This window comes from Carlito syrichta, unplaced genomic scaffold, assembly GCF_000164805.1.
Source record: "Carlito syrichta isolate Samal-C Ts95f unplaced genomic scaffold, Tarsius_syrichta-2.0.1 Scaffold302727, whole genome shotgun sequence".
In the NCBI taxonomy this organism is placed as follows: Eukaryota; Metazoa; Chordata; class Mammalia; order Primates; family Tarsiidae; genus Carlito; species Carlito syrichta.
Genome location: NW_007246823.1, coordinates 1,077,708 through 1,094,187, shown reverse-complemented (window position 1 = coordinate 1,094,187; position 16,480 = coordinate 1,077,708). Strand labels below are relative to the sequence as shown.

Here is a 16,480-nt window from a genome sequence, read left to right as displayed (position 1 = left end):
AAATGAAGGACATACCCTCATGGAAATAGGAACTGGCATCCAATTCCTGAACAAAACCCAGAACCCATAGGCCATAAGAGAGAAGATAGACAAGTGGGACCTCATTGAACTGACAAGCTTCTGCAAAGCCAAAGAAACCATCAAGAGAGCTGGGAAACAGCCTACAGACTGGGAAAAAGTATTTGCTAACTCCAGGTCTGACAAAGGCTTAACATCTTGGATCTACAAGGAACTCAAATGTGCTGAAAAGAAAAAAACAAACAACCCCATTATAAAGTGGGCAAAAGATATGAACAGACACTTCACAAAGGAAGACATCCGAGCAACCAACAGACACATGAAGAAATCCTCAACCTCATTAATCATCAGGGAGATGCAAATCAAAACCACACTGAGATACCACCTAACTCCAGTCAGAATGGCAATTATCAACAACTCAAAAAATAACAGCTGCTGGAGAGGGTGTGGTGAAAAGGGAACGCTTCTACACTGTTGGTGGGAGTGTAAACTAGTGCAACCTCTGTGGAAAGCAGTGTGGCGATTCCTAAAAGCTCTAAACATCAACCTCCCATATGACCCTGCAATCCCCCTACTGGGAATATACCCTGAAGAACTCAAATCACTCTATAAAAAAGATACCTGCACACGAATGTTTATTGCAGCATTGTTCACAATAGCAAGAACTTGGAACCAACCACGCTGTCCATCAAAGAGGACTGGATTAAAAATATGTGGTACATATACATGATGGAATACTATACAGCCATAAAAAAGAACAAAATCATGAATTTTGCAGCAACTTGGATGGAGCTAGAGTCTCTAATACTAAATGACCTCTCACAGAAACAAAGATCTGAGTATCACATATTCTCACTCATATAGTAGACCTTGATCATCCAATACACTACTATAAGAAAATGACTGACAGTGTTGGGAAACTATGGGGGGGGTAATGGGACTAATGGTAGTATGGAGACGGAGAGACACCTGTTTCCAACAAGGGGGCCTGAAAGAAGAATATTTGTATACCTAACCCTTAACTGCACCCCACAATATCAAAATAAAAAACATTGATAAAATTTTTTAAAAAAGGAAAAACACTGGAAATTTTATGTGTTAATTCTTTATTATTAGGCATGTTATGTAAATAAAAACAAATCTAACAAAGAAAAAAATAGAAAGAGATTAGCAGTTGTGGGAAATTGCCAGGGGAGGAGGGGATGGGATTGGCAGTAGTGAGAAACTGCTGGGGGGGGCATACCTCATCAACAAGGATACCTGCATAATGAACATTTATATACCTAACCCTGATTTATAACCCATATCTTTAAAATTAAAAATTAAAAGAAAGATGTGATGGCTTTATTCCAAGTACTTTCTGAAAGCATCAAGGTTCAGGCACTTTGAGTGATTATTATTGAAGTTTTGGATTTGAAGTATAAAATCTTGCCTAGACATCTGAATTCCACACTAAGTGATGTTAAAACATTGATATGTCTTATAAAACTGAACTATTCCCATTTAGTTCATTTTTGGCACCTTATGAAGATGTAGAAGCAGAAAGAATACCCCTATATAAGAAAGAAGAGTTTTACCAAGATTTTGTGAGCTAAAGACAAAATTGACATTTTATGATACAATGCCTACCCTTACTATGTTTAATAGATTATCATATTTTATTTTATGCTCTACTCCTTTATATTTTTCAGTTGACATTTATGACTTACAATGGGTCTCACCTACAGTTGGTAAGCACTGTCTTGGAATCTGAGCTAAGAAAAAAAAACATCTATAATTGGCAGTTGGCTCTGAAGGACAGAGAAACTTCTCACCTCCTCCAGGGTTCCTGGAGAAAACCAAGCTTGAGGACTAGAAGAGAAGAGTCCTTCTGACCCATCCTGCTCCTAACCAAACTTGAACTCTGCCTTTGCTCATGGGTTAGATGACCAAAGACTAGAGGGAAATGTGCTGCTCTATATAAGGGCATCATCGTGATTACTCAGCAAAGATCACTTCCTGCTTGTCTCTGTGCTTCATGGCCCTGTAGGTCCAGGTCCAGAACAGCAGCTGCTCACTGGGCATAATCAAAAGACACACACAGTCCCAGAGTTAGGAACAGACTGTGTCCCTCAAGTCTGTCTCTAAGTCCATTGTTCACAGCCCACACATGCTCACATAACCCATTATGTGACTTACTGGGCACAGTACCCAGCACTGTTCCTAGCATGGTACCTGGAATTGCCATGCCACACAATGCCCACATCACACCATGGAATAGTGCCATTCTATCAAGACACCCCAACACCTTAACCAGTTGTGGGGATGGAGATCTCCACCTACCAGACTTATCTATGAATAAGGGTGTGCAGAAGCACCTGTTATCACCTTTTTCCATACAAGAAGTATCACTTGGAAAAGGAGGGGAAGATGGTGACTGAGCCAGTTGGACTATGCGAGTCCTGGTGTGAGTGAATGAGTGTATGAAAAATTTTGTGTACGTGCTGGTGAGTGAGTGAGCATATGAGTGACTGACTAAGTGAGGGCTAGAGAGCTAGTGGCCAGGGCTCTCCTGGGGCAGTTGGAGTCACAGCTGCTCCAGGAGAACCTTAGTGATTCCCAGAATGTAGAAGCCAAGTGCCATTTAAAAAAAAAACAACAACAAAACCCTTCCTAGAAAGAAAATGCTGGGAGAGACCAACTAAGTGGGGGCTCATGAGCAAATGGCCAGGACCCTGGTGCAACAGCTGGTGCTGCAGCTTCTCTACTTAGCCCCTGGCTCCTCCCAGGCCGCAGAAGCCACGTGTCATCTTTTTTAAATGGACAAAAATTTTCCTGTGAAGCAGTAGCAGGGAGAAGCTATGTCCCAGGCTCTACCTCACCACTGCAGCAGGAGAAACTGCGGGCTCCAGGCTTTGCCTCACCACTTCAGTGCCTGGCAGGACACTGGCAGCAGGGGTTGTAGAGGGAGTCCAGAGGTGGAGTCCCATGGAAGAGAACAGGAGAGACACTCAACCACCATATTGAAGGTGGGGAAGATACTCCAGCTTGCACACTGCAGAGCAGCAGACCCAAACTCTGTGACTGGTGGATCAACTACTCAGAGATTGATCATGACCCAGAGGGAATATCCTGAAAGCTCAAACTTTGGAGAGACCTGATGAGTGCTGAGTCCCAGGTGCCTCACCCCCTACCCTGATCCAGCCACAGGACAAAGGGAGTGGCCAGAAAAGACAAGGACAAACTTCAAAGAGAGCAGTGGTGAGTCCAGGGCTGATCCAAACCCCACCTCTCCAGCAATCCTCTGAATGTCAGACCCACACAGCTGGGCCACGACTGAGAGGGACAAACCCAGGCAGAGCCTGGACATGAGTTGCAATAGGAGAACTCCATTCCAGGATAAGCCTGGTTGGGGCACCCCCGTGAGTACTGGGGAAAAGACAATCCAGTACCTCCCCACCAGAGGAGATCTCCCTGACTATATGAGAGTGGGAGGGGAGGAGTACAGCCTCCCCCACCTCCACTGCCCCTCCTCCTTCCCTGCTTTGGGCACTGAGGAGAGAGTGAAAGAGGTGACTCTGCAGGAGAGACCTGATTAGAGAAACAATTACAGAGTCTACCATAAGAGGGAAGGTTTTTTTTTTTTTACTTTTCAATTTTTTTTATTTTTTTAAAATTTTTTGACTGTTTGTTAGTTCATCTATTTTAAAAATATTTTTCCCTAGTGCATGAATGTGTATGTGAGGGTTTGATTTGCATCCCTCCCAAATTTTTTTCTTTTCTTTTTCTGTTTCTTTCGTCTTTTATTTGTCGTTTTCTGTTTATGTGTGTATGTGAATGGTTGAATGTTCATCTTTCAATTTTGTTGTTGGTGATTTATTTTTGCTTTTTTGTATTTTTAAATCTTCTAGGTTTTTTAATTTTCATTTTCTATAGTTTAAGATGTGTGTCAATATGTGTGTGAGGGTTCAATCTGCATTCCTTTTTTTGTCCAGTATTTCTGTTTTTCTTCTCTATTCACTTTGTGCCAGGCATGTGTGTGTGTGTTTAGCTTTCTTGGTTTTGTTGCTGGGGGGGTTTTTTGCTTCATTTTGTTGTTATTCCAGTTTACTTTTGGGTGTCTGTGCATGTCTGTATGTGTGTTTAATTGTTTTTTGCATTGGTTTCTGCTTTGCATCATCATAGAAGTAGTGGTAGGGAGTGGGTCTCAGGGAACACACACCACGGTAAGTGAACATTGCAATTTGCAAGTTGTTTCTGAATCCTAGCACCCATCCCCTAGTTTATTTGAATTTCAAAAGCTACAAAAGACAGCAAAGCTTCCCATTCACCGACCTATTTCAAAATAGAACAAATCAAGAGCCCAGACCAGGGAAGAATAGAGGACTAAGCAAACATCAGAAGGGACAGCCTCTCCCACTAACACTGAATAACAGAACTAAAGAGAAAAATAAGAGGTCTGTCACAAATGAGGAAAAAACAAAAGAAGGCCACAAGCAATTTCAAATGTGCCAAAGACAAAACTCCTGAAAAATCAGACCTTTGTGCCCAAACAATAGAAGTCACCAGTGACAGTGACTGGCCCCAGAATATGAGAGGGATTAGGGAATGGGTGGAAAGAGTGAATAAGACTCAAGAAAGGCAAGATGCAACACTGAAAGAACTTGTAACAGAGATTTTGGCAATAAAAAATTTCACCCAGGAAATAAATAGCAAGATGACAAGCATGGAAAGCAGAATTAATCTAGCTGAAGAAAGAATCTCAGAACTTGAAGACCAGATCATGGAATTAACCCCATCTGTGAAAAACACAGAAAGAAGACTCAGAAAGAAAGAATAAAGCCTACAAGAGATGTGCAATTATATCAAGAGGCCAAACCTATGCCTGATTGGTATTTCAGAAGAAAAAAAGGAAATGGAGAACAACTTGGAGCAAGTATTCCAGGAGGTAATCTAAGAAAACCTTCCCCATCTCACCAGAGATGTTACCAGTCAAACACAAGAGATACAGAGAACCCCCACAAGACATCAAATAAGAAAATCGAGCCCTAGACACATAGTAATTCACCTACACAAAGTAGGCACAGAAGAAAAAATCCTAAAGGCAGCAAGAGAGAAAGGTCAGACAACCTACTGGGGAAAACCAATCACAATAGCAACAGGCCTATTAGCAGAAACACTATAAGCAAGAAGGGACTGGAGTTCTATATTCAAAATCCTCAATGATAAACAATTTCAACTAAGAATTTCCTATCCAGCCAAGCTCAGTTTCATCAGTGCTGGAGAACTAAAATATTTCCCAGACAGTCAACCCCTAAGAAATTATTCAGTTTCCAAACCAGGTCTGCAGGAGATCCTTAGAGAGGTATTAAGCACAGATGAAAGAAAAAAAAGAATGACCACACACTTACCAACAGAACAGCAGAGCACAGAATCAGCAGAGAATACACACAATAAGAAACTTAAAAACACACATATATCAACCCCAAAGCCAAAAGAAAACAAGCAAACAAAGAAAAATCTTTATAAGAACCTCATGACAGGGATAAACAATCACATTTCAATAATCAGCCTGAATGTGAATGGACTAAATGCACCACTGAAAAGACACAGAATGGCAAACTGGATAAGAAACCATGACTCAATTATTTGCTGCATCCAGGAGACTCATCTCACCATAAGGGATGCGAACAGATTCAAAGAAAAAGGATGGAAAATGAGTTTCTAGGCAAATGGATCACAAAAGAAGGAAGGAGTTGCTATCTTAATATCAGACAAAACAACCTTTAAGCTATCAAAAGTTTAAAAAGATGCAAAAAGACATTACATAATGATAAAATTTTCAATCCATCAACAAGAAATATCCATCCTAAACATATATGCACTCAACACAGGAGCACCAGCATTTATAAAGCAACTACTAAGTAAACTAAAAAAAGATATTGACTCTTACACTATTATAGCAGGGGACTTGAATACCCCCACTAACAGCCCTAGATAGATCATCAAGGTAAAAAATCAACAGGGATATCCAGAACCTTAACTTGACACTTGACCAAATGGACTTAATATGTATGTATGTACAGATATGTACAGACTATTCCACACCACAACCACAGAATATACATTCTATTCATCACCATATGGAACATACTCCAAGATTGATCACATCTTTGGTCATAAATCAAGCATAAACAAATCCCATAAGATGGAAATCTTGCCATGCACATTCTAGACCACAGTGAAATAAAAATAAATATCAACACCAACAAAATTTCCCAAAAGCCCACAAAGACATGGACACTAAATAACTTGGTGCTGAACAACTATTGGGTCAATACTCAAAGCAGAAATTTAAATATTCCTGAAAACAAATGAAAATGAAGAGACTTCCTACCAAAACCTCTGGGATGCCATCAAATCAGTTCTAATAGGGGAATTTGTATCTCTACAAGCACATATCAAGAAAACAGAAAGATCACAACTTGAAGGCCTACCAAATCACCTAAGGCTGCAGGAAAGAGAAGACCACCAAAATCCCAACTTTAGCATAAGAATCCAAATCACAGAAATAAGAGCCCAAATACAGGACATAGAAACAAAAAAATCATAGAAAACATCAACAAAACAAAAAACTGGTTCTTTGAAAGAATTAACAAGATTGTTGGACCCTCTAGTCAGAATGACCAAGAAAAAGAGAGAAAAAGCCCAAATAAACATAATCAGAAATACAAAAGAACAAATTACAACTGAACCAAAGAAATGCAAAGCATTATCAGAGATGACTATGTACACCTAAAAGGAAACACGCTTGATAACTTTAATGAAATGGAGGACTTTCTGACATCACACAAACTCTCCAGATTGAAACAAGAAGACGCTGAGACACTAAATAGACCAATAACAACCCAGGAAATTGATTCTGTCATACAAAAATTACCTACGAAAAAAAGCCCTGAACTGAATGGTTTTCCTGCAGAATTCTACAAAATGTACAAGGAGGAGCTGATACCAATCCTATTGAAAGTATTCCAGGCAATTAAGAAAGATGGAATTCTCCCCAAATCATTTTACTAAGCTAACATCCCACTGATACCCAAGCCGGGTAAAGATTAAACAACAAAAAAAAGAGAACTACAGGCCAGTATCCCTTATGAACATAGATGCAAAAATCTTCGACAAGATTCTAGAAAATCAGATCCAAAAACTCATCTCAAAAATCATCCATGACCAAGTAACCTTCACCCCCAGGATGCAGGGCTGATTCAACATTCGCAAGACCAAAAACGTCATTAAATACATCAACAGATGTAAAAACAAGAACCACATGATTATCTCATTAGATGCAGAAAAAAACTCTTGATAAAATCCATCATCCCTTCTTGATAAAAATCCTCAAACACCTAGGTATAGAAGGAGCATACCTCAAAATAGTACGTGCCATCTATGAAAAACCCACAATTAACATATTGCTAAATGGACAGAAACTGGAAACATTTCCCCTGAAAACTGGAACAAGACAAGGCTGCCCACTCTCATCACTCTTGTTCAACATTTTGTTGGAAGTCCTAGCTAGAGAAATTAGATAAGAGAAGGAAATCAGGGTTATCAATAGGAAAAGAGGAAGTCAAGTTATCCCTCTTTACTGATGATATGATGCTACACTTGAAAATTCAAGAGAATCTGTCAAACCCCTGCTTGCACTGATAAAGGACTTTGGCAAAGTCTCTGGGTACAAATAAATGTGGAAAGAACAGTTGCATTCTTATACACTAACAACAAGCAGGCAGAGACCCAAATAAAAAGCATAATCCCATTCACAATAGCCACACAAAAAATGAAATGCCTCAGCATCTTCCTAACCAGAGAAGTGAAAGACCTTTACAATGAGAACTACAAAACACTGCTCACAGAAATCCAGAAGACACCAAAAACTGGGAAAATATCCCATGCTCATGGATAGGAAGAATCAACATTGTAAAATATCCATCCTACCAAAGGTAATCTACAGATTCAACAGAATACCCATTAAGTTACCAATATCATTCTTCTCAGACCTGGAAATGACAATATAGAAATTCATATGGAAACATAAATGACCACAAATAGCCAAAATAATCCTCAGCAAAAGAAACAAACCAGGAGGGATCACACTGCCAGACTTCAAATTTTACTATAAGGCTGCAGTAATCAAAACAACCTGGTATTGGTACAAGAACAGGCATTTAGACCAATGGAACAGGGTAGAGATTTTGGGAGCAAAGCCTCAGTTTCTCAACCAACTCATCTTTGACAAAGCCTCCAACAACAACCACTGGGGAGAAGAGAACCTATTCAGTAAATGGTGCTGGGAAAACTGGCTGATCACATGCAGAAGATTGAAACAGAACCCCTGCCTATCACCATACATGAAAATCAACTCTAAATGGATCAAAGACCTAAATGTAAAACTTCAAACTATAAGAATCTTAGAAAATGCAGGAGAAACCCTTATGAAAATTGAAACTGGCAACCAATTCCTGATCAGAACGCTAAATGCCTATACCTTAAGAAATAAGATAGACAAGTGGGAGCTCATCAAACTAACAAGCTTCTGCAAACAAAAGAAACCATCAAGAGATCAGGAACACAGCCCACAGAATGGGAATAAATATTTGCCAACTGTATATCTGACAAAAGCCTAACATCTATGATCCACAAGGAACTCAAAGGCACTGAAAGGAAATAAACAGGCAACCCCATTAAAAAGTGATCAAAAGACATGAATAGGTACTCCTCAAAGGAAGATATATGGGCAGCCAACAGACACATGAAAAAGTGCTCAGACTCACTCATCATCAGAGAAATGCAAATCAAAACCACATTGAGATACCACCTAATCCCAGTAAGAATGGCCATCATTAATAAAACAAACAACAACAGATGTTGGAGAGGATGTGGAGAAAAAGGAAGGCTTCTACACTGCTGGTGGGAATACAAACTAGTGCAACCTCTTTGGAAGACAGTGTGGCGATTTCTGAAAGAATAGAAATGGACTTTCCACACGATCTAGCAATTCCGCTGTTGGGAATATACCTGGAGGAACAAAAATCATTCTACAAAAATGATACCTGCACATGTATGTTTGTTGCAGCTCTATTCACAATAGCAAAACATGGAACCAACCATGCTGCCCATTGAACATGGACTGGATAAAAAAATGTGGTACATATAGACAATGGAATATTACACAGCCATATAGAAGCACAAGCATATGGACTTCATAGCAATTTGGATGGATTTAGAGTCGATCATACTCAGTGATCTATCACGGAAACAAAGAACAGAGTACCTTATATTCTCACTCTTAAGCGGAACTTGAGCTATAATACTATAAGAAAGGGATTGGCTGTAGTGGGAAACTGTCAGGGGAATGGGTGTCAGGTTTGGCAGTTGAGGGAAACTGCTGGGGAGGGAGGGGCACACCTCATCAATAAAGGTACCTACATAATCAACATTTGTATACCTAACCCTGATTTGTACCCCACATCTTTATAATTTAAAAAAAAAGCATCACTTGGACCACTCTTGTCCATGCTTTCCCCAATGCGTAGACTGTCACTTATTCTGTCTACAGCTTGGGACAACCCTGCTAAGTAACTACGAAGACCTTTTGATATGAGAAAGATGGAATAACTCAGCAGAATGGAACCTTTTCAGAAATGAAGAAACTAAGAATCAAAGTGATTGGAATTTTCTGGGGTCAGCACACTGTTGAGGAGTTGCCTTGAGTTTCCAGTAAGACAACCATTGACTGATCCTCAGCCTCCACTGCCAACATCTACATTCAAAAAAGATACGTATGAAGTCGATTGCTATATTCACAGCAATGGCAGAAAAGGCCAAGTGTTAGAGACACAGACCATGGAAGTCATTCTGAAATGGCACTCTGTGCTGGGCCCAGCTGGGGTTGTGCAGATAGAAAGGAAGAGACATGCTGGCCCACATATTTGCAGGAGCTCTTGATTTCTCACAGAGGCCAGAGTTGCTGCCTTCATCATGACAACACATGCTAGAAATGTCAAATATTAAGATAATAACCCCCCCAAGAAGTTTCAATTTCTGTATTTTACCAAGTAATTCTTTAAAACTTTTCAAATATAATTAGTCTTGATTGAGGGCAAGATGCTTTGGATCCAGTCAGAGTGTGAGGCTCTGCAAGGGTGAGTGCACAAAAAAAACTAATCTGCATCCATTTGTGTGTGCAAGTGGGTGAGCAAATGTCCAACTAAAGGGAGACACAAGATCAAGTGCCCAGTGTCCCCCTGCAGAAACGGCAACAATTTGTCGCTGCTCTGAATCTGACACCTGCTGCACACAGAAGAATTCACTATCCCCGGGGTATCTCTTGGAAAAGGCAGAAGAGATCAGCTGGCAGCTGGAGAAAACACAGGGAGGAAATCTGGAGACCCACAAGAGGGGAAACACATGGACTGCCACCATTTTCTCTGTTCTGAGACTGGGCATAGACCTGCTTTATCTCACCCAATTCTGAGCTGCCTGCATACTGAAAAGACTGCATCCTAAGACCATGGTGTAATCTCTGCACCCCTCTGAAACCGATCATCGTTAGCCCAGAGAGGACTCCATGTGCATGATACTGGAGAGACAGATGTCCACCCACACATTGCACCAAACACAGAAGCATGCAATCGGAGTGGGACACCTAACAGCAGACAATTTGGGACCTTTTCCCAGGAAGATCTGCTGGAGTAAGCTGAATGCTGGCAGTGAGGGCTGCAGAGGGAGTGCAGGGAGGGAGCCTGAGACAGACTCAAAGGGAAGCAGTGGGAAGAGGCCAACCCCAGCCTAGATGGGCCCCAAAGCCTTACCACCAGGTCCTGAGACCTGGAGACTGATAACTGCTGGGAAGAGAACAATAGCTCCCTGCAGAGAAACTGAACAGACTCTCTATCACCTGGGCAGAGAAGTGCTGCAGGAAAGTCTCTGCAGAACTGCATCTTGAGACCAGGCACTGACTTCTGCGTTGCATTGGGGCTACTCTTTGTAACCTCAGAGAACATTGCCCCCAGTGTACAAACCCTGGTGGGTAATGGCAGATGTGGAACCCCAGATGATACTCCCTCCAACCTGAGTCAGTTGTTGGGCCTTAGACGCAGACAGCAGAACTAACTGAGAAGGAGGCTGGTGGTGGTACTGGTTTGTTTGTTTGATGATCTCATTTAGTGGCTTTATTTTTTGGTTGATTTTCTCTTTTATTTCCTTCTTCTATTCCTCTTTCTTTGTTTTTTTGGTTTTGTGTACAAGTGCTTCCTTTCTTTTTTCTTTTTCTATTTTTCTTTCTTCTTTTTCTTTCTCCTCCTTTCCCTTTTTTCCCTCCTTCTCCTCTCTCTTTTCCCTCATATATCCTGTCTTAGATTCAGGGGCTGTGCAAGCATACCCACTGTAATGTCATATTGTGCAGAGATGGAGAGTGAGTTCCATCTGGTCCATTCACCAGATAGCAAACATTATGACCTGCCAATAGGTTCTAAATCCTTGCAGCCCCCTATCCCCACCCTCTAGTAAGTGCCCAAAATTGTAAAGAGACAGCACAATGTCCCACCCCCAGTCTTACTTCATAATGGAACAAACCCAGAGCCCCAGCTCAAGGAAGGACAAAAGGTAGAGCAAATAACAGAAGTGAGTGACTGCTTCTCCATTTTCCACTAAGCAAAGGAATTAAAGAGAAAGATAGGAGAACTGCTATAAATGAAGAAAAATCAATGAAGAACTGCTGGTTACCGTCAAAGCCCCAGCAAAGTGTCAGTGCTAGAAAGAACAGCTACTCGGGCACAAACAATGACTGTCTCCAAGAATGACTATCTCCAGAAGGTACTTATGGAGATCAGAGAATCACTGGATAGAATGAATAAAAATCAAGAAATGCAAGGACTAAAACTAAATGAAATTGCAACAGAGCTGGACAAACTCAAGAGAGTGTACTTAGAAATAATAAAAACAACGAACCCCATCCAAGAAATAAATAACAAACTGACAAGCATGGGAAGCAGAATTGACCAAGCAGAAGAAAGAATCTCAGAGTTGAAAGACCAAACTGTGGAATTAACCCAATCTATTAAAAACATAGAAAGAAAAACTTAAGAAGAAAGAAGAAACTCTCCAAGAGATGTGCAGTGTTATCAAGAAACCAAACCTAGCTCTGATAGGAATTCCTGAAATAGAAAGAGAAAAAGAAAATACCCTGGAACAAATATTCCATGAGGTCATTCAAGAAAACTTCCCTCATCTGGCAAAGAGAAGACTATACAAGCACAAGAGATTCAGAGAACCTCTGCAAGACATCTTATGAGAAGACCAACTCCTAGACACATAGTTATTTACATACACAAAATAGGCATAAAAGAAAAAAATCCTAAAGACAGCAAGGGGGAAAGGTCAGACTGCCTATTGGGGGAAGCCAATCAGAATTGCTGTAGACTTATCTGTAGAAACACTACAGGCCAGAAGGAATTGGCCTCAATCTTTAATGTTCTCAGAGATAAACAATTTAAATGAAGAATTTTCTACCCACCCACAGATTCAAAATTAGAGGATGGAAAACAAATTTTCAGGCTAACAGATCACAAAAGAAGTCAGGAGTTGCAATCTTAATATCAGACAAAACAACCTTTAAGCTATCAAAAACTAGAATAGATAAGAAAGAGCACTACATAATGATAAAAGTTTAATTCCATCAACAAGAAATATCCATTCTAAACATATATGCACCCAACACAAGAGCACCAGCTTTTATAAAACAGCTACTAAGTAAACCAAAAAAAGGACATTGACTCAAGCACTATCATAGCTGGAAACTTAAATACCCCACTAACAACCCTAGATAGATCATTGAGGCAAAAAAATTAACAAAGATCTGGAACCTCAACTTGATGCTTGCCCAAATGGACTTAGTAGATACCTACAGAACACTCTACCCAATGACCACAGAATGTACATTCTACTCATCACCACATGGAATGTTCTCCAAGATTGAACAAATCCTTGTCCATCAATCAAGCATAGGCAAATTTCACAAGTTTTAAATACTTGCATGCACCTTCTCAAATGACAGTGGAATGAAAATAAATATCACCAGCAACAAAATTGCCCAAAACCTACAAAGACATGGACACTAAACAGCAGGATGCTGAATAACTCCTGGGTCAATACAGAAACCAAAATAGGAATTAAGATTCCTGGAAACAAATGAAAGCAGAGAAACATCTTACCAAAACCTCTGGGATGTCATGAAAACAGTACTGAAAGGGGCATTTATATGTCTATGAACACACATTAAGAAGAAAGAAAGAGAACAAGTTAACAGCCTAACAAATCACCTAAGGAAGCTGGAAAGGCAAGACTGCCAAAACCCTAACTTCAGCAAAAGAATCCAGAACACCAAAGTAAAAAGTCCAAATATGGAACATAGAAGACAAAAATGCCATAGGAAAAAAAATCAAGAAAAGCTTGTTCTTTGAAAGGATAAGCAAGATTGATGGACCCCTAGCTAGAATGACCGAGAAAAAGAGAGAAAAAGCCCAAATAAACACAGCTGGAAGTGCAAAAGATCAAGTCACAACCGAACCCAAAGAAAAACAAATTATTATCAGAGATTACTGTGCACACTTGTGTGGAAACAAACTCAGTAAACCAAATGATATGGAGAACTTTCTGACATCACATGACCTACCAGGTTGAAACAAGAAGTTGATATCCTTTTTTTTCTACCCCATGGTTACTGTTTTTATTTGAAGAAACAAAGAGTATGTTTTAATAAATACTGCAGAAACAATACTGCAGAAACAAAGTGACTTCAACATTTTAAAAAATGAAATGAAAAGTTCTGCTTCATAATAGTTATAACTTATTTTCTTTTTACAATATTTAAATATGGAAAGCACTTGCCAGCTATTTTGTAATACTGCCTAAAGCATAATTCTGCATCAATCAAAGCATATTATGTTGGTAAAATGTATCTCATGGGAAATGACTGGAATGATATTTTCTTGCAGAGACAAAACAAAGTGCTTGTAAGACATAGAACTGAATGTTGTAATTACTTTAATCTCTCCTGTCACAATTTAATAGGAGCACAGCTTCAACACTTCAAAAATGAAGCATTATCATTGGAAAGAAAGCTCATTTTCAACAAGCGCCAACAATAAACAGGTTAGATCTGGTTTCTTCTCTGAAAGAATCTCCAAAAGAAACTGGTCAAACATATCTGTAAACTATTTTAAATGTTGATTATTTTATGCAACAACAGCGATAGAGTGTGGAATATGAACCTCAGGTGAATCTGGTTAAATGAGTTTTAGCAACCACTCTCTAGAAATGCCCTAGTATTGTGTCAGAGCTGAACTTAATTTTCCACTAGGGATTATCTAAAGCTTGGTTGAGTGGTTCCTTCTCTTATCTAGGTCCATTTTTAAAAAGTGAAATAAACCAACAGATCATCAGAAGCTGCCGGTTTTGGAGCTTCATCCCAAATAATAGTACTTCCCTTTGTATTTTTGATAACTTAACTCCAGACAGCTTTATTCACAAACTGTGTTTGCTGCTACCATTCCTTTATTTATTCTTCTGGTTAAAATAGTAACTACATTTTTTTCTCCGTGGATCATTCTATGATGTCAAACCAAGACATCTTTAATTTGACTTTGAATTTTTATCAACGATGGCAAAAAAGAAAATCACACACCCTCCTTTTCTAAACAGTGCACAAAAGTGTTAAACTGAGCAATTTACCACTTTGTCATGACAATCACAAGGTTGAACAGAACCATCAAACTGAATAAAAATTGACTTTTTTTCTATTTGATCTATGCAATCTTTGTAGTGCTGGTCAACAAATCTTGCAAAACTGCAAAAGCCTTTCTTTGGAACCATCTCACTCAGCTATCTTCAGGAATGCAAGATTTCAAAGCCTCATAAAGTTTTCCTCTGGATATCCCCATGAGTCCTGATACAATTTCCATTTTAATGATGATCTAAAAAGAAATTAAATCACATCCTCTAAAAACTAAACGTTAAGGTCACAGTGCAAATTCCCCAATGAGGATGGTATATTAACATATACATTTTGTAAAGGAGATTAAAACATTTAAAAATTAAATAAAAGTAGAGATCCATGGATAGATTTTAATAAAAAAAATACAAGCATCATTCTGAGTGTGATTTTTCTTCTTGGAGGTACTCGCATTCCTCCTCATCTTCCTCTAGCTCATTTGTTTCTCTTTCTTTTTTTTGGCATATTTTTCAAGTCTCACTTCAAAACTCTCCTGTGTATTCACATCTCATCACTGAGTCTACATGCTGAACCTAAGGATAGGATTCCAAAAAGATGATTATCTGTTCAAACACCTCCTAAGCCTCCAGAATATATGATTTTGGCTGTGCACTTGTTCAGACTTCATCTTTTTGTTTTGCTATTGTTGTTTTTTACACAAGATTCTCTTGTCCTCGTTAAAAATAAGGAAAGATTCACATCACAGTCTGTAGCAACTGCCAAGAGTTCTGGACTGCTGGGCATGTGTGAAATCCACTTTGTAACCCTCTGTGATTTGTTCCACTTAACATTTTTGTCTTATTTACACAAGCCAAGGTGGCAACGTGAAAAATGACTCTGATGCTGTTTTCTGACTGTAAAACTGAGCATTCAATGTAAGTAGCTGCTCCAATCAGTTTAGCCATATTTGCCCCCCGGTCATATGACACTGCTTGTGTCTGCTTGTGATTTGAGAGCTCTACTAACATACCAACATCTGTCCGAAGATCAGACTTGCAGCCAACCAAGAGAATTTTGGTATTGGAACAAAACTCCTGGATTTCACCATTTCACTTTTTCAGAATTGTCCAGAGTCTCTGGTCTACTGATGTTGAAGCAAATCAGCACAGCATCTGAATCTGGGTAAGAGAGGGAGTGGATGTTGTCATAGTAAGGAGAACCTGAAGTATCCCACAGACTCAACTCTATTCTTTGTGTGTCGATTTCAAAACTGGGTATGTAATTTTCAAACACCATAGGAACATAATTCTCAGGGAAGCAGTCCTTTGTGAAGACATGCAGCAGACACTGACTGTCTCCCACCATTACTATCTTGCATTTCATGTTCTGATTAGGATCCATGATAGATTTACTGGATAATTTTTGACTGGCTCTTCTCTCCTTCATTGGTGTTGCCTTATTTTCTCTTGGAACAGGAATTTTCTCTTAAGAAGAAAAAATATATGTACTTCTTTCTATATAAAAAGCAGATAGAAAAATAAATCGCAAGGCTGATGGGAACCTCTGAAGTGCGGTGTACACAAGGAAGAGACAGAGGAGCAGGTTCATTATTCTCTGAAAAGTTTTATGCCTTACTCCACACCACACCTCCAAAGTCCAATTCCGATCTGACTGCTTTTCGAAATTGATTTCCTAAATAGACCAATAATAACC

General features: G+C 39.5%; 1 pseudogene; it reads right to left on the bottom strand.

Moving 5' to 3' along the window:
* Nucleotides 1-15,451: 15,451 nt before the first annotated feature.
* On the bottom strand, nt 15,452-16,213 carry LOC103259449 (annotated as a pseudogene).
* Between the last annotated feature and the right edge of the window lie 267 nt (nt 16,214-16,480).